Source organism: Myotis myotis, unplaced genomic scaffold, assembly GCF_014108235.1.
Source record: "Myotis myotis isolate mMyoMyo1 unplaced genomic scaffold, mMyoMyo1.p scaffold_m19_p_9, whole genome shotgun sequence".
Lineage (NCBI taxonomy): Eukaryota > Metazoa > Chordata > Mammalia > Chiroptera > Vespertilionidae > Myotis > Myotis myotis.
The window spans coordinates 26,802,186-26,824,010 of record NW_023416401.1 but is presented as its reverse complement, the minus strand read 5'-3'; the positions used below and the strand labels follow the sequence as shown (position 1 = coordinate 26,824,010).

Below are 21,825 nucleotides of genomic sequence, written 5' to 3'. Positions count from 1 at the left end.
GGCTGGGGACTATCCCGGGAGCAGCCTTCAGCAACAATGACAGTGCTCACCCCTCCGCTGAGGCGAATCTGTTGTTTTATGTGCCTCAGAATCCTCCAGAAGCCCCCAGAGAAACCCCGCTTGCTCACAGGGGTCACTTGTTCATTAATACACCTGTGATGGCTTTCTTCCCCTCCCTGCCTCACTGCCTCATTTGCTCCTCTTCCATTGGGATCTCCCAGGACCACCTCCCAAATGAACTGTTGCACCAGAATCTTTGTCTGTGGTCGGCTTCTGGAGGAAGCCACCCCCAGACCCCATCTTCCTAAAGGTCCCACCTCTGACCTCGCTGAGAGGCTGGCTGACAACAGGAGCCAGAGTGAGCTGTGGAGTGGGAAGTGGGCCAGACCTTCCCAGCCAAAACCAGACGCTGTGGTTGGTTGAGAGAAGCCCAAGCCACTTCCACTTTTCAAATTATGAAAAAGAAAAAATAGCAACACAGGGTTGGTTACCAGCACTGTGACTGATTTCAACGCTCGGGTCTGTCAGAGGGGAGCTGGAGGAGTCAGTGGGGCCCGGGGCCTGCCCTGTGCCCTGTGCTAAGCATCGAGGGTTCACATTTCTACTCTCTGTGCAGAGGAGTGGGTCTGAGCAGCGGAGAGGGAGGAGGGACGGGAAGGGGGGCTGGAAGGGGCTGCCTGGAAATCACGCCTCCTCCCCTCAGCTCCTAGGCCCCTCTGGTTGAGCATTTTAAGCTAATTTCTGGAGTGTGGTAGGGTTAGGGTGCCTCTCTCTTCCTGCTTCTGGTCTCCTGGCATGCATTCCCTTGTGTGACAGGAAGGAAGACCGATTGTGACACAGCGCTGCACAGTACTGGTTACGTGGGCCAGCAAAGCCTTCTGTCTTGAGTGGCCTCCTTCGTCAGGAGCTACATCCTCCCTACATCTCACACACGAGAGGACATCTTAACCCTCCTTGAACTCACACTTAGGAAACCCAGCTCAACTGGCAGCCCCAGGAGCAGCCCCAGGAGCAGCCCCTCTCTCCAGGTGACAATCGAGCCCGGTGGTTTGGCTTTATGCCTCAGGTTTCAGAGCTGCCTATTTCTCCCCTAGTACTGCCTTCCTGTACTGCCCCTACTGTGTGGGGACAATTCACACTGTGAGGAAGAGCAGCTGGCACTGAACAGTGCAGGGGCCGGGGACTGTGCAGGAAGGGATCTGGGAAGGAGGGGGGAAGGGATTCCTGCCCGCATGTCCTTAGGACTAAGGAGGGAAGGTGTAGGAATTGGATGGAAAGTCACTGAGATCTCAGGAGAAAAGAGCATCTTGAATCAGAAACATTTTGTTTCTGGATTTTCATAGTAAGTGTGCATTACATAGAAGGTAAACATGATTAACCTGCTGTTAAAAGAACATTCACAGGGAGGCAAGGCCAAACTGCCTCTTTAACAAATGCCGGTGGTGTCATCAGGAACAGTGGGGACTTTTTGTTTTCCTAATCCCATATCTGTCCTTTCCTGGGGACAAGGGAGCCCCGGGCCTCTGCTGGTCTTTATCTGGGGACTGAGGGGTCTCCTCCGAGTGTGGCTGGGTCCCCGGCCGGGGCTCTCTCCTTCTGTTGCCCAAGTCTATGCAGTGGGCTGTGCCCCACCTTGGCCCACGGCTGGGGACCTCCCTAAGTTTCTGCTACAACCTCCACCCAGACCCTGCTAAGTCTGCCCATCTCCACAGCCTTCCTACAGGGTCACCTGGAGCCTGGCCACAGTCTACCCATGGCAGGGAGCATGCAGGGATGTCCTGGGAGTGCTATCTGGGCCTGTCCTCTGCCTCTCCATGTCTCTGTACTCTCATCAGCTGAGTCCCACTCCACTCAGAGTCTGAATCAGGCATGGGCTAAGGCCCTCCTGCCTTGTGTCCTCTCATCACACACTGTCTCCCTTGCGGGCCTTCAGCCCTCTGATTGGCTAGTCCCGTCACAATGCACTAAGCCAGAAAACTGGGCCTTCAGGCTTCCTCTTTCCTGCTTCCTAATTGTCTTCGAGTTCTTTGGTCACTTATATTCTCGAGGCATTTTCAAACACCATGGGAATACTCGCACATTTGTTAAAAATCAAAAATGTTAAATAGCTGAATAGGATGTAATGTTGGCATTCTGTAAATATTGACATCTTAAAGTAGTTTTATCACAGTGAAATCATCCCAAAAGAATATCAACACCATAAGAAATTTTTTTGTAAATCATCACCCAAGAATATTTTTCCCATTGATTTTTAGAGAGAGTGGGAGGTAGGAGGAGAGACAGAGAGAGAGAAACATCAGTGTGAGAGAGACACATTGATTGGCCGCCTCCCGTACCCATCGGGGATCGATCCTGAAACCAAGGTACCTGCCCTTTTCTTTTTCTCCCTAGCTTTATTTGAAATGTAATTTATACACAATAAAATTCACCCATTTTAAGATACCTTTCTATAAGTTTGGGCAATTGTATTCAAGTGTGTAACCACCACTAGCTTCTTTTGTTTTTTGTTTGTGTTTTTTTTTTTAACTAAGGTTAAAAAAATATTTTATATGTATATGTTTTAAAAAGTAAATAGAACTAGCGCTGGCCGATGGTTTGGTGGGTTGGAGCATTGTCCCGTACACCAAAAGATTGTGGGTTTGATACACAGTCAGGGCACATACCTAGATTGTAGGTTTCATTCCCATTGGGGGTGCATATGGGAGGCAACTAGCCAATGTTTCCTCTCTCTCTCTGTCTTTCTCCCCCTTCCTCTCTCTCTAAAATAAATTTTAAAAAACACACAACATATCCTCAGATAAGAATTTTTTTAAATTAAATAGACCTATGTGTCAATTTAAATTCATTTTGGCCATAGTGAAAGCAATGTCAAATAACAGAGGCCTAAGTAACATGGAGGATGGTGTGAACTATATTGGGGACATTTTACAGTCTCTTCCCTGGGACGGTTAATGTTTTAAACCAAAAAAAAAAAAACAACCCCAAACTAATCACTTGGTCTACATGCTCCTAAAGCTCATTTTGGCAAAGTTTTTTCATCTTATGAGCGTGGATGCTGAGTATAATAAATTTTACCAAACTCTAGAGGGCATGTCCTACAATCACCCTGAAAGCACAGGTCCTGTGTGTGTGACAGCAGGAGCCCAGCTATCTTAAGGACGCTATGCTTTGCAATGTCCTATCTCATGTCTTATCAGAAATTTTCAAATGTACCCACATCCTGCATTAATATAATTGTGTTTTGTTGTGGAAACTTTTGACATTATTTTTGTAATTTAAATTATTAGATTATTATTCGTTGTCTTAGCTATGAGCCATGGCTTCTTGGCAATTACCAGACATAAAGTGAGATAATCTAACCGACAAATTACTTTTATATGTAGGGGCATTTTTATAAAGGCTGACTCTCACAATTAGTAACACTGCTATAAAATTATGTTTTTTTGTTGTTTGTTCGTTTGTTTGTTTTATTGATTTGAGAAAGAGAGGAAAACGTCAATTTGTTGTTCCACTTATTTATACAAGAATTGGTTGATTCTTGTATGTGCCCTGATCAGGGATCAAACCCACAACCTTGGCATATCAGGATGATACCCCAACCAACGGAGCTATCCAGCCAGGGCCTACAATTATATTTTCTAGTCATATTAATATCTGTCTTCTGTTTTTCTTTTTGTTTTTAATTAAATACATTTTTATTAATTTCAGAGAGGAAGAGAGAGCTAGAAACATCAATGATGAAAGAGAATCATCAATTGGCTGCCTCCCACTTGCCCTGAACTGGGGATTAAGCCCACCACCCAGACATGTGCCCTGACTGGGAATCAAATCTTGACCTCCTGGTCCTTAGGTTGATGCTCAACCACTGAGCCACACCAGCTGGGCTGTTTTTCTTTTTGTATTCTGCAGTCCATACATTTGCCCTTCCTTTTTCAGATCTCAAACAGGGTCTGAAAAGACTGTAGATCCTGAGCACTGTGCAGATGTATTAGAAATGCACTTGGCTCAGTGAATAAGAGCGTCGGCCAGTGGACTGAAGGGTCCCAGGTTCGATTCCGGCCAGGGGCACATGCCTAGGTTGTGGGCTTGATCCCCAGTAGGGGGCATGCAGGAGGCAGCCGATCAATGATTCTCTCTCATCATTGATATTTCTTTGTCTCTCTCTCTCAAGAAATCAATACATTTTTTAAAAATGGTTTCTGCAATTAAAATACCCATTAGCCCTAACCAGTGGATAGAGCCTGCGGACTGAAAGGTCCCAGGTTTGATTCCGGTCAAGGGCATGTACCTTGGTTGTGAGCACATCCCCAGTAGGAGGTGTGCAGGAGGCAGCTGGTCGATGTTTCTCTCTCATCGATATTTCTAACTCTCTATCCCTCTCCCTTCCTCTCTGTAAAAAATCAATAAAATATATATTTTTTAAAAATACCCATTAGCTTTCTAATGTATGACTAAATATGATGATGTTCTAATCCAGGTCCTCAGACTTACTGCTAGTCAGCGCCTCCTGGAGGTCTCGTTAAAACAGCTGCTGGGCCCACCCAGCAGACCTAGGGTGGGGCCCGAGAACTTGCCTTTCTAACAGATTCCCAGATGCTGCTGCTGATCTTAGAACCACATTTTGAAAACCACTATCCTTGCCAATCTCTTATTTTAGACAGCTGTGTCATTTTCAGCCTTTTGTCTCTCCTGCCAGAGCTGTGAAGAATAACCTTGTTGTCCTGGTGAAAAGTTGGGGGAGGGTGTTGCAGGCAAAGGGAACAATCCAGATAAAGGGCCAACCATGGACAGCTTGGGGTTTTGTTGTTGTTGTTTTTAAATATAGGGGTTTGTTTTTTTCCTATTTCAGAGAGGAAGGGAGAGATAGAAACATCAGTGATGAGGGAGAACCATTGATCAGCCGCCTCCCGCACGCCCCCATACTGGGGATCAAGCCCACAATTTGGGCATGTGCCCTTGATCGGAATCGAACCCAGGACCGTTCAGTCCACAGGCCGACGCTCTATCCACTGAGCCAGACCAGGTAGGGCGTGAACAGCTTGTTTTTCTAGCCAGCAGCCACTTTCCTTCTCCCGGTAACAGCGGCGTGGTTTCCATTTGGGGAACTCCCTGGCTGCAACACTTGCTGGGGCGGATTCATCCTCTGGTGCTGGTGGGAAGGGTGGGAAATATGGGACCAGGATTGACTAATCAGTGTATCCAACCCAATTCTACCCACAGCAGTCGATGCAGGGGTGGCTGCGTGACTCTAGCTGAGTCAAGGATGCACAGGACCTTTGCATCTGGGAGGAAGTGAGGGGACTCCTTCCACCAGGGTAGCTAATTAAGATGCAAGCTTAGACACGGCTTCACATCCCTTTGGGGGAGACTGATAATAAAGGTGACACAGCAGACTAAAGGCAACCAATGGAGCCTAGAGCTGTCCACTCCTGAATCCAGCCTTCTCCGGATGTTTTTCGTTGCATGAGGCACAGTCTTTTAGGCTTAAGCCAGTTTCTGTCTCTTGTAACTGAAAGAGTTCTGACTAACCCAGGACAAGACCGGAAAGGGCTTGGTGCAAGTTTGAGGAAGTGAAAGAAGGCACGGAGACCAAGGGGAGTAGCTAAGGGCCAGGTCACAGTTGGCTTGTAGACTACAATAAGTATTTTGAATTTTTAACTCGGTGAACTGAGAAGCCACTGGGTGGTCTGAAGCACAAGAGTCCTATGAAAATGGCTCCTTCAGGGATATAGGGCATTGAAACATGTGCTTATTAGCTCCTCGAAGCCAATATACTAGGTTTCAATGTATTGACTTGAATGAAACTCTGCTGTTAAGGGCACTGGCTGCTGGTGTTTGTGTCCAAACACCTGGGGTGGCCTCGTTGGATATGAGCCATCGGAAACAGGTGAGAACCCAAGTCCTGTTGGCATTATTTGAGGTCCTTGATCCAGCAGTGCCTACTCCTTCATCCAGAATTGCCCCTGTACTCCCAGTTCTACAAGCAATATATGTATTCTCTTTGTAGTCAACATTCTTGGTGTCCCAGCCCAAATCCCCCCAGGGGTCATCCTTAACAGAGGGATACAGGAGTCAATGGCTAAGTACCCCAGCTTCTTAGTTTCCTGGAAGAACAATTCCAAAGAGGGTTTTTCTTTTCCTACCTGCATCAAAAAAGGAATGCAGGGAACCCATGCTTCAGACTCTACCAGGGTTTTTTAATATTTTTAAAATATATTATTATTGATTTTAGAGAGAGAGGAAGAAAGAAAGAGAAAGGGAGAGAAACATCAATGTGAGAACTATCAACCAGCTGCCTCCTGCACGCCCCCTACTGGGGATCAAGACTGTAACTTGGGCATGTGCCCCAAATGGAAATGGAACCAGAGACCTGTTGGTGCATGGGACAATGCTCATGCAACTGAGCCACACTGGCCAGGGCATGCAGTTCGGGGTTTCTAGATGGTGCTGCAACCCAGATGCATACCTGGTTTTCAGGCTCAGATCTACGTGAAACTAAGCTTTGGTGTCCCACAAAACCCTGGTGCATCATGCAAGAAATGTCCAGCCGGGAGGAGATACTCTGTCTGCAGTTGATCTGCCCAGGAACAAATTCAGGCTGAAAATAGCAAACTAAAGTTAGCGGAGATGTTCTGCCTCAGGACCTCCTTTAGGAACATCCTGTCCGAGGAAAGGATATTTAAGGAGAAAGGGAGCAGCATGAGTTCAGCCCCGCCAGGCAACAGGAAGAATATCTCAAACACAAAGCGTGGTTCTGGTCTGTGTATGCCTGTAATGGTATATCATTTGTCTTCTTATGTTTTTAATTCTTCTTTTGCTTATTTTTCTCTCCTTTCATCTGCACTTTAAAGTGGGTTTTCATCATCCCCCTTTACTGAAACTAAGCTTCAGAGTGCCAACCGCTTGACAAGACTCAACAGTGGCATAGCTGGGATTTGAACCTGAGCCCCCTCTCCTCCTGGTTGACAGGAACATAGTGGGTGATCAATAAGTATTGTATATGAAGAGAGAAAGAAAGCTCCAACTTATAGGAAGGGAATCTAAAGCTATAAGGATTCTTGATCACATGAAATTCTCCTCAACTCCCATTTACAGCAAAAACTAATAATAATGCCCGGCTGGCAAGGCTCAGTGGTTGAGTGTTGACCTATGAACCAGGAGGTCATGCTTCATTTTCCGGTCAGGGCACATGCCCAGGTTGCAGGCTCAATCCCCAGTGGGGGGCATGCAGGAGGCAGCCAATTCAATGATTCTCTCTCATCATTGATGTTTCTATCTCTCTCTCCTTCTCCCTTCCTTTCTGAAATCCATAAAGATATATTTTAAAAAGTAATAATAACAAGATAGTAATACTTAATACAGCAACATCGAGAATTTGGTACTGCGTATGTACCCATTTTACAGGTGGGTATAAACACTAAGAGTCAGAAAAGTTAATCCCCTCCCTATTCGACAGGCATGGCAATATTTTGTCTCGCTCAGGACTCTACATCTTGAGCCAGATACATAGTTTATGCAAAGTTCTTTCCAATTCATTAATCCGTGTGTATCTCTTTTTTAAGTGAAAGGAATTTTCTTTTCCATACTTCACTTCTACTCATCCATCATTAAGACAAACTGGAAATTCGAGGAAAATAAAAGAATATTCCATTAGGACTCTTTCAGTTGCAAATAACAGAAACCCAGCTCATAGAGGCTGAAACATAAACTAAAGTGTTGGTAGTCCAGATGACAGACTGAATACAGGTATAGCTAGATCCCAGAGCTCAATCACTGGAATGAGGAGTTTGTCTTCTCCATCCCTTGCACCTAACGTCCTCTGTTTTGACTCCATGCTCAGGGAGCCCCTCCTCTTGGGGGCCCCTGGGAGTGCCCGCTTTATGTTCAGTTTGGTGACCCCTGCAGAGGGGAACTCAGAGCTAATGGCTCCAGAAAAATCCCAGGACTGAATCTCAGTGGCTCTGACAGGCTCGGGTGAGTCACAGGCTTATCTCCTGGACCCAGTGGGCAATTCTTTTTGGTGTTTGGGGAAAGAATTAGACTTGGACTTTCTAGTTCACTAACATAACCTTACCTCTCTGGCCCTCTACACACACACACACATACACTGTGGAGCAGAAGCTGGAATTTTAGGAAAACAGGACGCATAGTAACACTGTCACACCCTAGACTGGATTGAATAGTGTCTCCTCAAGTTAATGTGGATCCAGAACCTCAGAATGTGACCTTATTTAGAATTAGGATCTTTGCTGATGTAATCAAGTTAACGTAGAAGAGGGAAAATCTCTTTTCATTCTACCCTTCCAAATTTTCAGCCGGGGCCCCTGTAGCAAAAGACAGATTAACAAGAGAAAAGCATACAAACGTATTTAATAATATAAGTTTTACGTGGCATGGGAAGCTTTATAAGGAAATGAAGAGCCAAAGAAACAGTTAAACTTGAGTATTTTTATCCTAGGTTTGATGATGAGTGGAGTGCTGTTGGAAAATGTGATAGGATAAAAAGGATGTGAGCTAAGAGCAGTGAACTGGGGGGAAGTTAGCGAGGCCTGTTTGTCGGATTCCTCTCAGTGACCCTCCATCTCCAGAGATAAGGATGCTCCTTTCTTCCAGGTACAGGGAGGACACCTCTCACACGAGGGTCTTAGACCTGCTTCAGGGGAAGATTGGAAAGTCCTTCCTGGCCCTGGCCAATGTACAGTTGGTTAGAGTATCGTCCCAATCCACCAAGGTTGTGGGTTTGATTCCCAGTCAGGGCACATTCAAGAATCAGCCAGTGAATGCATAAATAAGTGGAACAATACATTGATGTTGTTGGGTTAGGTTTTTCTTTTCTCTCTCTCTCCCTTTCTCTCTCTCTAAAATCAAAAGAAAGGGGAGGGGGGATGGGGCCTGGCTGGCATGGCTCAGCGGTCGAGCATTGACCTATAAACCAGAAGGTCACGGTTCAATCCCCAGGTTGTGGGCTCAATCCCCAGTGTGGGGCGTGCAGGAGGCAGCCGATCAATGATTGTCTCTCATCATTGATGTTTCTATCTCTCTCTCTCCCTCTCCCTTCCTCTCCGAGATGGGATAGAGACTTTCCACCATAAACACTTCTATAAATTTTGAATTTGACTATGTATCTCACTTTTTAAAGAAATAAATAATTATTTTAAACACTGCAAATAAAATTTTTTTAAAAAAGGAAGTCCTGCCTGTGCCTGTGCGTCTCAGATTCCTTCAGTTTATAGTATTTAGCCTGCCGAAGTGCCATGTTTGGGGCCAGCGCATCCTGAATCCGCCATTAAGATGAAGTCATACTAGATTAGAGTGGGCCCTAACCCAGTGACTGGCGTCCGTGTAAGAGGAGAGACACAGACACACAGAGAAGAAGGTGTTGTGACAATAGAGGCAGAAATTGGAGTGGTGCAGCCTCAAGACAAGGAACATCAAGCATCGCTGGCAACATCATGAAATGCATTTTATTCCAAAAACTTTATTGAATTGGTTTTCAAATATCACTTCGAATTGAAGTTGAGTCCAGATCAGCCACTTTTCTCATGCCTAACTTGGAGGCGTCTGATCTTAATTCACCATTTGCCATTGCAGCTCCCTTTCCTGGCTCAAATGGCAAGCCTTGGAGTGCAAATTTCACCCCTCTCCTCTGCTCTCTTTGCTACGGTTAGAAATAATACCTAAAAAATATGAAATACAATCTACCCTACAATGACAATTACACAGCAACGATGTATTCATTCGGGCAGGGATAGGCTAGGAACATGGGAAAATGAAATAAAATATACAATAGGGAGGTGGACTGTGGGTGTCGTTAAATGTTACTGCTGTGGTCAGCTCAGTGGTTAACGGCAAAGATCTTGAGTTAGCCACATCCATGTTCAAATTAGTTACAACTCACCAAAGTAACAACTCTCTGAGCACCAGTCTCTTTGGTAAATTGGGGTCTTTACTCCTGCTTCTCAGCATCGGGCTTAAATGAAATGATATATGAAAAGCCCTCAACATAGAACCTGGCACTTAACAAGTGCTCAATATATTTTGGTTTTTAAACTTTTCTATTTAATTTTTAAGAGAAAATATATTCATAAGCTTCAAAAAAGAGAAATGAGTCCTACCCGGTTTGGCTCAGTGGATAGAGCATCAGCCTGCAGACTAAAGGGTCCCAGGTTCAATTCTGGCCAAGGGCACATGCCCGGGTTGCGGACTCAATCTCCCCCAGTAGGGGATGTGTGGGAGGCAGCCAATTAATGATTCTCTCTCATCACTGAAGTTTCTATCTCTCTCCTTTCCTCTCTGAAATCAATAAATATACATATTAAAAAAAGAAAAATGATATAAAAAGGAATACATCAAGACAACTGTCCACCCAGTTCCTCCATCTCCCCCTACCATTGGTAAACACTTTCATTAGCTTCTTCTACATACTTCCTGTATTTCTTTAAGCAAATATAAATATTAGCCCCCTTATACAAAAGCTGCCACCCTGTATAAATTTTTTCTGCACCTTGCTTTTTTATTATTTAACAATATATCCTAGAGGTCATCCCCTATCTGATAGGGCCTATCAGTAAAAAGAGAGCGCCCTCATCCTTTCTTTATTTCTACATACTATTCCATGTGTGGCTATGTTATTTCTCACAGATGAAAACTTTGGCCAAAACCGGTTTGGCTCAGTGGATAGAGCATCGGCCTGCAGACTGAAAGGTCCCAGGTTCGATTCCGGTCAAGGGCATGTACCTGGGTTGCGGGCATATCCCCAGTGGGAGATGTGCAGGAGGCAGCTGATCGATGTTTCTCTCTCTTTGATGTTTCTAACTCTCTATCTCTCTCCCTTCCTCTCTGTAAAAAATCAATAAAATATAAAAAAAAAACTTTGGTTGTTTCCACTTAAAATTTTTTTTTTTTTCTTACTGATTTTGAGAGAGAGAGAAAAAAACACATACATCAACTTGTTGTTCTACTCTGTGATTCATTGGTTGCTTCTTAATCGGGAATTGAACTGGCAACCTTGATATATCGGGACAATGCTGTAACCAACTGAGCTAGCCAGCCAGGGCTGCTTGTGTCCACTCTTGCAATGAGCAATAATGAATGCTGCAATGAAAAATTCAGTCCTCGTTTCTCCTGTAGGTGCGCAGGTGTATCTGTGACAGGAATACCTGACAGCGGAATTGCTGGGTCAAAGGGGAAATGCCAGTGCACTTTGGACACTTACTGGTAAATTATCCGCATAAGGGTTGTGTCATTTTGCACTAGAAATGTATGCCAGTGTCTGTTTTCCTACCAACATAGTATGTTTGAAAGATGATGATTATTTTGGTTATGGCTATTGCACTATTACTTGTGCAAAAACCTTTTTTGAACACATTTTGTCTATAAACTTATTTAAAGAAGGCATCTCAGAAAAAAAAATGTAGCCAAAGTTGGGGAAAAGAGCTTATAAAATTTTGCCCCTTTCATAAAAAAAAAAAAAAAAAAAAAAAAAGGCGGCAACCCAGAACAAAAGCAGTCTATAATTAAAGAGAAGCAATCAGAGAGAGAACAGGAAATGGTTCTTGGAACTATGGGTACTGGAAAACATTTTATATCCATAAATATGCTAGAAAATAGAATAAACATGGCCAAAGACCAAATTAGTGTTTGGGAATATCAGGGCAAGGAAATCCTTCCAAATACAGAGCTAAAATTTTCAAGCAAAAAGTGCTTTAGACCTATATTTCCATATCAAACAAGCATAACTCCTCTCACAAAAATGAATTCAAGATGTATGCCAGAAAAATAAAAATGGAAACCAAAACAAGCAGAAGACTTGGTATGCAAGAAATGAAGGAATTAACCCTAAGAATGGATGACATATGGGCAGCAGGCCCAGTAAGACATAAGAACAAGAAAATTAGAACATGAAGTCAACAGGCTCCGTGAAAAATGCCATAAAGAAGAAAGTTGGGACCCTAGCCCATTTGGCTTAGTGGATAGAGCGTCACGCTGTGGACTGAAGAGTCCTGGGTTTGATTCCAGTCAAGGGCACATTGCCGGGTTGCAGGCTCAATTCCCCGTAGGGGGCGTGCAGGAGGTGGCCGATCAATGATTCTCTCTCATCATTGATGTTTCTATCTCTCTTTCCCTCTCCCTTCTCTGAAATCAATAAAAATATTTTAAAAAGAAGGAGAAAGTTGGTTTTTCTCCACACAAATTATATTCTTAAAGATCTAGAATGTTCTAAAAGCAAAAGGTAAAAGAGTCCAGCCTGTGTGGCTTAGTGGTTAAGCATTGACCTATGAACCAGAAGGTCATGATTCAATTCCCAGTAAGGGCACATGCCCGGGTTGCAGTTTCAATCCCCAGTGGGGGTAGGGGGTGAGTACAAGAGGTGGTGGATCTGTTATTTTCTCTCATCATTGATGTTTCTATCTCTTTCTTCCTCTCTGAAATCAATAAAAAATATTTTTTCAAAGGTAAAATAAATGCATCTCTTCTGTCAACAAGTTTAGTGTCTTGTTAGTGAAGGCAGAATAAATACCCACAGTGGGAATTTGGTGCAGAGAACTGGTTACACTGGTGAGGGAAGATTTGAGAAGCCAACAGGAGACCAAGAGGCAGCCAGGGATTAGACACAACACTAAACAATGATGTGATGATAAATGTTCAACCCCTGGATCTTGGAAAGAAGCCCTGATTTGTCCTGTTTTTCAGTTGTAGGCTGTAAATACTACTGCCGTGCCCAACTTCAAGATATCAACATGAAGTCCCTGAGCCCGGAGCTGGGAAGAGGTGTGTACAATCGGTTTCTGTGACCTGGTCCATGCCAGCCCAGCACACCACTGGTAGAAGGTGCCTCTACACGTTGGGACAATAAAAGATGTCACTGGAGCCCTGGAACCTGGGCCACTTGGTAGGAAATGGGACCAGAGAGGAAATCTCATTTTCCTTTCTCTTGGACCAATAACATAGTTGTCCTACAGTAGAAAATATTTACATAAACATATTGTTATAGATGCTATCTATTCAAATTTTAAAATCAGCCAGCCAGCCAGCCAGCCAGCCAACCATCACAACCTAATCATAGTAAGCACCCGACTGTGTGCCAAGCAGGCAAATAATCCTAGGAATACAGAAGTGAACAAAATTAAGTCTCTAAGTTTATATACCACAATTTGTTTATCTACTCACCAACTATTGGATATTTCGGTTGTTTTTAGTTTGGACTATGATGAAGAGTTGCTATGAACATTGTTGTACAAGCCTGTGTGGTCACCTGCACTCATTTATCTTGGGGACATACTTAGGAGTGGAATTGCTGTGTTGCATGTTAGATGTATGTTTAAGTTTAATAATCACCAAAGAGTTTTCCAAAGTGGGTGTACCCTTTTATACTCCCACCAATAACAGAGGAGGATTCTAGATACTCCACATCCTCACCATTACTTGTTATTGTCAGTTGTTTTCTGTTTGTTTTAAAGTTATCGGTTAATTGAGGTTTCACATATACTAACAATCATCCTTTTTAGTTCTGTGTTTGACTATATATACAGGAGTGGGCAAAGTAGATTTACTCTGTGTTGTGTATTCACAACTATAAACCTATTTTTGCCCACCCCTGTATATATAGTCATGTAACCACCATCACAATCAAGATCGGAATATCTGGGTAGGTGTACTGAGTCAGATAATAACTGTATGTTTAACTTTGTAAGAAAATGCCAAACTCTCCCAAAATGGTTGTACCATTTTGCATTCCTACAAGCAATGAATGAGAATTCCAGCTGCTCCACATCCTTGACACCACTTGGTATTGTCTGTTTTGTAAAAAGTCATTCTTATAGATGTGTGAAGGTATTTACTTATGGTCTAGTTTCCATTTCCCTGATAACTAATGTATATTGAGTATCTTTTCATATATTATTGGATATTCACATAATTTTTTCTGTGAAGAGTCTGTTCAAACCTTTTATCCAATTTTTTTGTTGGGTTGTTTATCTTCGTGTTATTGAATTGCAAGAGTTCCTTATATATTCTAGTTACAATTGTCAGATGTATATATTATGAATATTTTCTCTAAGCCTGTGGCTTGCTTTTTCTTTTCTTCTTTTTTTAAATATATTTTTTATTGATTTCAGAAAGAAAGGGAGAGAGAGATAGAAACATCAGCCATGAGAGAGAATCATTAATTGGCTGCCTCCTGCATGCCTCCCACTGGGGATTGAGCCTACAACTCAGACTGTGCCCCAACTGTGACCTCCTGGTTCATAGGTCAATGCTGAGCCACTGAGGCCGGGTATCTTTTCTTTCTTTCTTTTTTTAAATATATTTTTATTGATATAGAGGAAGGGAGAGGGAGAAAGAGATAGAAACACCATTGATGAGAGAGAATCATTGATTGGCTGCCTCCTGTATGCCCCCTACTGGGGATCAGGTCTGCAACCCAACTGTGACCTCCTGGTTCATAGGTCAATGCTGAGCCACTGAGGCCGGGTATCTTTTCTTTCTTTCTTTTTTTAAATATATTTTTATTGATATAGAGGAAGGGAGAGGGAGAAAGAGATAGAAACATCAATGATGAGAGAGAATCATTGATTGGCTGCCTCCTGCACGGCCCCTACTGGGGATTGAGCCCACAACCTGGGCATGTGCCCTTGACCGGAATCGAACCTGGGACCTTTTAGTCCGCAGGCCGTCGCTCTATCCACGGAGACAAACCAGCTAGAGCTCTTTTATTTTATTTTTAAGTGATTCATTTTTATTTTATTTTTTAGTTGTCTTGACAACAATGTATAATATTCTACATACTTGGGAAATCTAAAGTTTTACAATCAAGCAATAGGCTGCTTATTGAAATTTGTTATTAGTATAAAATTTACATAACATAAAATTCACCATCTTACACATTTAAAGTATACCACCCAGTGTTTTTTTCTTTTTCTTTTTTTTAATATATTTTTTATTGATTAAGATATTACATATGTGTCCTTGTCCCCACGTTACCCTCTACCCCCCCCCCCCTCCGCTCATGCCCTCACCCCCCCGTTGTCCATGTCCATTGATTAGGCCTATATGCTTGCATATAAGTCCTTTGATTGATCTTTCCCCCTTACCCCCACCCTCCCCTACCTTCCCTCCAAGTCCCGACAGTCCAATCAATGCCTCTCCATCTCTGGATCAGTCCTTGTTCATCAGCTTATGTTGTTCATTATATTCCACAAATGAGTGAGATCATGTGGTATTTATCCACTCTCCAGTTCCATCCATGCTGTGGCAAATGGTACGAGTTCCTTTTTCTTCTTCCTCTTCTTAAAGAATACCTTTCAGCATTTCAGATAATGCTGGTTTGGTGGTGATGAACTCCTTTAGCTTTTTCTTATCCATGAAGCTCTTTATCTGACCTTCTATTCTGAATGATAGCTTTGCTGGATAAAGTAATCTTGGTTGCAGGTTCTTGCTATTCATCACTTTGAATATTTCTTGCCAGTCTCTTCTGGCCTGCATGGTTTCTGTTGAGAAATCAGCTGACAGTCGTATGGGTACTCCCTTGTAGGTAACTGACTGTCTTTCTCTTGCTGCTTTTAAGATTCTCTCTTTATCTTTTGCTCTTGGCATTTTAATTATGATGTGTCTTGGTGTGGTCCTCCTTGGATTCCTTTTGTTTGGGGTTCTCTGCGCTTCCTGGACTTGTAAGTCCATTTCTTTCACCAGGTAGGGGAAGTTTTCTGTCATTATTTCTTCAAAAAGGTTTTCAATATCTTGCCCTCTCTCTCCTTCTGGTACCCCTATAATTCTGATGTTGGTACGCTTGAAGTTGTCCCAGAGGTTCCTTACACTATCTTCATATTTTTGGACTCTCTTTTCTTTTTTCTTTTTCGGTTGGGTATTTTTTGTTTCTTTGTATTTCAAATCTTTGACTTGATTCTTGGGATCCTCTTGTCTACTGCTGGATCTCTGTAAATTATTCTTTATTTCAGTCAGTGTATGCTTAATTTCTAGTTGGTCCTTTTTCATGTCCTCCATGGTCTCACTATACTTATTGAGGGATTCATTAAATTTATCGGCGGTTTCCATAAAATTCTTGAAAAACCTTATAAACGTGGCCTTGAACTCTATATCCAATCGTTTGCTTTCCTCCATTTCTGCCATTTGTGACCTGTTTCTTTGTCTCCGCATTTTGGCAGCTTCCCTGTGTTGATAGAGTGGCCCTGTGCGCCAGGTGTCCTGTAGGGCCCAGTAGCTCAGCCTCCCCAGTTACCTGGGGTGGACACTCTTGGTGCACTCTTGGTGCCTTGGTTGTTGTAGAATCACTGGGAGGAATTGACCTCCAGGCCAATTGGCTGTGAGAATCAGCTGTGTCTAAAGTGGGAGAACTGTGCTGAAGACACCCTTCTGGGGCAAGACTTGCTTCAGTGGGGCTTTGGTGCTCACTGAGTCTGCTCCCTGAGTGTGTCCCTTATGGATCTGAGGAGTTGCAGTATGGATGGTCCCCCTCTGACCACTGGGTACAGTGGCTCCTGGATCTAAGGAGGTGCTAATTCAGCCTCTGCCTGAGACCACACAGCAGGAGCCACGAAGAGGCTCAGCTGTGAAGCAATGCAAGCCGCTGCGGGGCCTTGGGCCTTCTCTTGGAAGTTCCGGGTCTGCCTGGCTAGGCTGCAGTTAGGTACATTCACATGCAAAAGCCTCTGCCGCAGCCTGGGTGGGGCGGGGTCTCAGGGAATCAAAGGGCGGAGAAAGCAGCTATGGCCGATTCTCCGCCCGGAGTCGCGCGTCTCAGTGTCCCGGTAACGGCTGCAAGCACCTCTGAGGGAAAGCCTCCCTCAAGTTCGCCCGCTGCCGGACAGACCAGCCTCTCCCCGTATGAGTCCTGGGTCCCCAGAGACTTCCCGGAACCGGAGTTCAGAGCCGTTGGGAGCTTGTGATTCCAAAAAGACAGCCGCGTCCTCAGGCGCCACCCCCTTTCCTCGCGCGCGCAAGCCGCCGTACCTCTGCACTTCACCTCCGCAGCGCCTCTGGCTCTCAGCGTGCTTTTCTTTCCTTCTAGTTGTAGAATTTACACTCAGCCAGCCTTCCTGTTGTTCTGGATGATGTTTGCTCAGTCCTTTGCGGTAATTTTCAATTGTTGTGTGAGGCGACAATTTCCCGGTGTTTACCTATGCCGCCATCTTAGTTTTTCCAGTGTTTTTTTCTTAACAGTGAATTTTAAAGAACAGAATTTTCTTAATTTTGATAAAGTCCAATTTATAAATTTTTTCTTTTATGATTAATGCTATGGTCTCCTAAGAAATCTTTGCCCATACTAAATGGGCCCTATATTTTCTTTTAGGAGCTTAACATTTTAGCTTTTATGTTTTATGCCTATTACCTACCTTGAATATTTTTTATGTATGATGTGAGGTAGGAGTCAAGTTCATATTTCATGTTTTTTAGTGTGAATACACAATTGTTCCAACAACAGTTCTTGAAAAACAAAACTTTTCCTCACTGAGTTATCTTGGTGCCTTTGTTGAAAATAACTTGGCCATAAATGTGTCAGTCTAAACCTGCTTCTCTGTTCTCTTCCACCGATCTATTAATTTATCCTTACTTCTTTTACCCTTTGGGAATCCAAATTAGTCCAGGTTACACTATCAGACAAACAAAACAGGCCTTGTTCATACAAGTCTTTTCTGAGCCTCGTCTGTGCCAGTCTCTGGAAACATAATGGTGCTCAAGACCCAACACCTTCCCTCCTCTCACAGAACTTGGGGTATTGAACACATGCTGGTTTTGCCTGCTCAGAATCCTCTCCCCTTCTTCAAGCAACAGTTTCTTAATTCTCCATTGGGGATCCACTGCCCGTTTATTTTCATCCCATGTGGTTCAGATGAGGCTGACCTCAACATCTCCTTCCTACGGTGGACACACAGCCCAGGCTGAGCCAATGAGCATCAGCACTGAGACATTTTTCTAGAACTACTGGGAAAATTACTTTTCTTTTTTTCTGTGGCGTTGGAAGTAGGGGAGCTGAAGAGGGCCACTATTGCCTGAGAATGATGCCAACCAACATTAGAGTTTACAGGTAGAGATTGACAGCTACCCATCATGTGAGCAGCTGGTTCCAGCTGTGCCTGAGCTTATAAAATTCCTGGGTTTTCCTATTCTGATTCAACAGGTTCCTTCTTTTTTTTTTTTTTTTTAACTTAAGACCCGTTGAGTTGAGCCTCCCTTCCCCTGATAAACATAAAGAAGTTAATATAGGCAATAAGGAAAAGGGCAGGATCAACACGGGTACCTCAGGGAATTTCCCTAGCCAACTTTTGAGACAATTCTTATTGAATTCCCTTCTCTTGGATACCTCAGTCCTGCCCCTCTGTCCAATCTATCAAGTCCTTAGAGAGAAGTATTTTTCACACTGACGATAATGACCCACTAGTGAGTCATGAAACAAATTTAATGGATTATGGCCAGCACTTTTTTTTAATGAAATAAAATAGAATAGAAGGAACAGAAAATATCAGAGTGTATTGCATGTTGTAAGTCTAAATATTGTTTTATAAAACTTTTCTTTCTGATGTATGCATGTGTGCAGTGTATATAAAATGTATTTTTTTTTCTTGTGGGATACAGTGAAATGTTTGAAAACCACCACTACAGAGCAATGTGTGGCAAACACGGAGGGTTGACGATGGTGCCCAATAGCCACTCTGCTCTTTATCCTTACTAAGAGAGCTGTGACTTTGTTCAGGAATGGAAGCAGCCATGTGTTTACAGGAAAGCTGAACTGTATAGAGTTAGGGGTGGGGCTAAGTCCTTCATAGCCCAGGGAGCTGTTCTAAACCAGTGTCTTTCAGGGTGTGCCCCCGAGGGTCCCTGAGGCCCTTCCAGGGGGTCCATTAAGGCCCTCCTTTTTTTGGGGGGGGGTGTCCCACCATGTCCCTTCCTCCAACCTCCTGCGGAGCTCCCTAGCTCCCTTTCCCTCCCCCCTCGGCCACCACTATGCCCAGGAAGAGGAGGAGACCTAGGGGTTTCCAGTCGTTCTAAACACTGGGCAGAGCTTCAAATGTCCGAAGGGGTAAGGGTGTGTCTGCGCTTCTCCTCACCCCAAGGTGGGCCTCTGCTCCTGCGAGCTAAGGCCCTCCTTTTTGCAACAACATACCTATGTGAGGACTGAATTTCTTCATATATTTCAAACAAAACAACACATCCCAATGGATTGAATATGGAAGCAGACATTAGGACCCAGCTTCTATTAAGCCAGATATTAAAGAGATCAAGAAAAATGCAAAACAGTGCCACACTTTCACTAATTTTTGTTTGTTTGTTTTGGAAAATATAGCTATTTTTCATAAAATTTGTTATTTACGTTAACATGCAAAGGGTAATTTTATTTTTTTTTAATTTTATTTTCTTGTTTAGAGTATTACAAATAGTAGTACATATGTCTCCTTTTTTTCCCCCATTAACTTTCCCCCGGCCTCCCCTACCCCCCAGCACATGCCCTTACCCCACCCCCCAGTGTCTTGTGTCCATTGGTTATGCTTATATGCATGCATATAAGTCCTTCGATTTTAAATAAACTAATGAATATGTATAATTAAAATTTTCAGCCCTAGCCAGTTTGGCTCAGTGGATAGAGCATCAGCCTGTGGACTGAATGGTCCTGGGTTTGATTCTGGTTAAGGGCACATACCTGGGTTGTGGGCTCAATCCCCAGTAGGGGATGTGCAGTAGGCAGCCAGTCAATGATTCTCTCATCATTGATGTTTGTTTGTTTGTTTGTTTGTTTTAAATATATTTTATTGATTTTTTTACAGAGAGGAAGGAAGACGGACAGAGAGTTAGAAACATTGATGAGAGAGAAACATTGATCAGCTGCCTCCTGCACACCCCTCACTGGGGATGTGCCCACAACCAAGGTACATGCCCTTGACCAGAATCGAACCTGGGACCCTTCAGTCCGCAGGCTGATGCTCTATCCACTGAGCCAAACCGGTTAGGGCTCATCATTGATGTTTTTATCTCTCTCTCCCTCTCCTTTCCTCTGAAATCAATCCTATATAATAAAAGCCTAATATGCTAAGTGTCCAGCCAACCAGTCAGCCGTTCAACCAATCAAAGCATAATATGCTAACAATATGCTAAGGCCACTCAACTGCTCACTATGACGTGCACTGACCACCGGGGGGCAAACGCTCCTACTGGTAGGTTAGCTTGCTGCTGGGGTCTGTCCAATCAGGACAGAGCAAGCCAGGCCAGACAAGCCCTGGAGCCCTCCCATGGTCCCTCCCCGCTGGCCAACCTCCCGTGTCCCTCCCTGCCCCGATCATGCACAAGTGGGGTCCTTCGGCCTGGCCTGCGCCCTCTCGCAATCCAGGACCCCTCAGGGGATGTCAGAAAGCCAGTTTTGGCCCGATCCCGCAGGCCAGGCCGAGGGACCCCACTGGTGCACGAATATATTTTTACCTTTAGTAAAAATATATTTAAAAAATAACTTTATCTTTAAAAAAAATTTTTTTTCAGTATTAACTTCTAACATAGCAAATATCAATCGATCTAACCATGTACACCAAAGCTCTTTGGGGCCATTACAATTTTTAAGAGTTTGAGAACCACTGACTTAAGCCCCTCATGGTTGTTTTCTTCCCATTGTCACTGATTTTATTAGGAATTTATCAGAAAAGTGCAACTTGAAATCTGCTGAGGAGTTCTGAGAAAGTTTTCCTTCTAGAAAAAAACAACAACAAAAAGTTATGTGGGAGGAAACAGTCCCATGTTCTTCTGCTCTACTGGATGAATGTGCATGCAGTGTGATGCCTGGAGCAGTGGCAGCCATTTTCAACTACGAGGTTACAAAACAGAGGACAAAGTCTACACACTGAGGAAGGCAGAGCGAAGAGATGGAAAGAACATAGGGCCTTCACGACAGTACGGAACCTCTGTAGCTACCAACCCAGGGCCACCGATCTCAATTTCTTGTTTTGTGAGATAATCAATCTCTCTCTACTAGAACATAGAATCCATGAAGGCAGAATTTTGTTTTCGTTTTCCTTTTTTTTCTTTATGGTCTGTCTTAATTACTGCCATAGTAAATGATAGGTGAATGTTTGTTAAATAAATTAATGACTCCTTAAAGATAGTCCTTGTCGGATTTAGTTGTTATTACTTTAGCCAAAGAATCCTAAGTGTCTAGTACCACTCCAATTTCCATCTGTGGATATCCTTTTCAGGGACCCTCTTCAATAAGCCTTCTATCAATCAGCATCTCAGCCTAGGGCTGAGCAAGCCCTAATTTATAGCCTCACAACACCATGGGGTTAACTCTATTTCAGCACTTGTCACTTTTTTTTTTAACTGCCTCTTTATTGGCTCAAACAAAATCAAATTTATTTTTCTCTTACTGAACATTCCAGATTTAGGTGGTACTAGGGTAATAGCATTGACAACCTTAATACACAGCTTCCGTCTGGTCCAAGGTAGCTGCTCCAGCACTTGCCATCATATCTGCATCCTGGCCAGTGGGGAAGGGCAGGAGAAAGGGCAAAGAGAGAGCATATCCATTCCTTTTAATGAAATAACTTGGAAGGAGCATACATCATTTCTGCTCACATCTCACATAAACTCACAAGAAGATCTCAGAACTTAGCCATAGGACACTTAGATCCAAAAGAGGCTTGGCCCTTGCCGGGTAGCTCAGCTCAGTTGGTTAGAGTGTCATCCCAATATGCCAAGGTTTTGGGGTTTAACCCCTGTCAGGGTACATACAAGAAGCAACCAATGAATGCATAAATAAGTAGAACAACAAATCTCTCTCTCAATCTCTCTCTCTCTCTCTCAATAAAAACTAAAAATAAAATGAATTTT

The 21,825-nt window shown here is 43.5% G+C and overlaps 1 long non-coding RNA gene across 1 annotated transcript; it reads left to right on the top strand.

The window, feature by feature from the left end:
• Positions 1-898: 898 nt before the first annotated feature.
• LOC118663828 lies at positions 899-21,080 on the top strand. Its single transcript, XR_004970151.1, has 3 exons — positions 899-1,028; positions 12,694-12,771; positions 20,630-21,080. It is a non-coding gene; the product is annotated as an uncharacterized LOC118663828 (long non-coding RNA).
• The last annotated feature ends 745 nt before the right edge of the window (positions 21,081-21,825 follow it).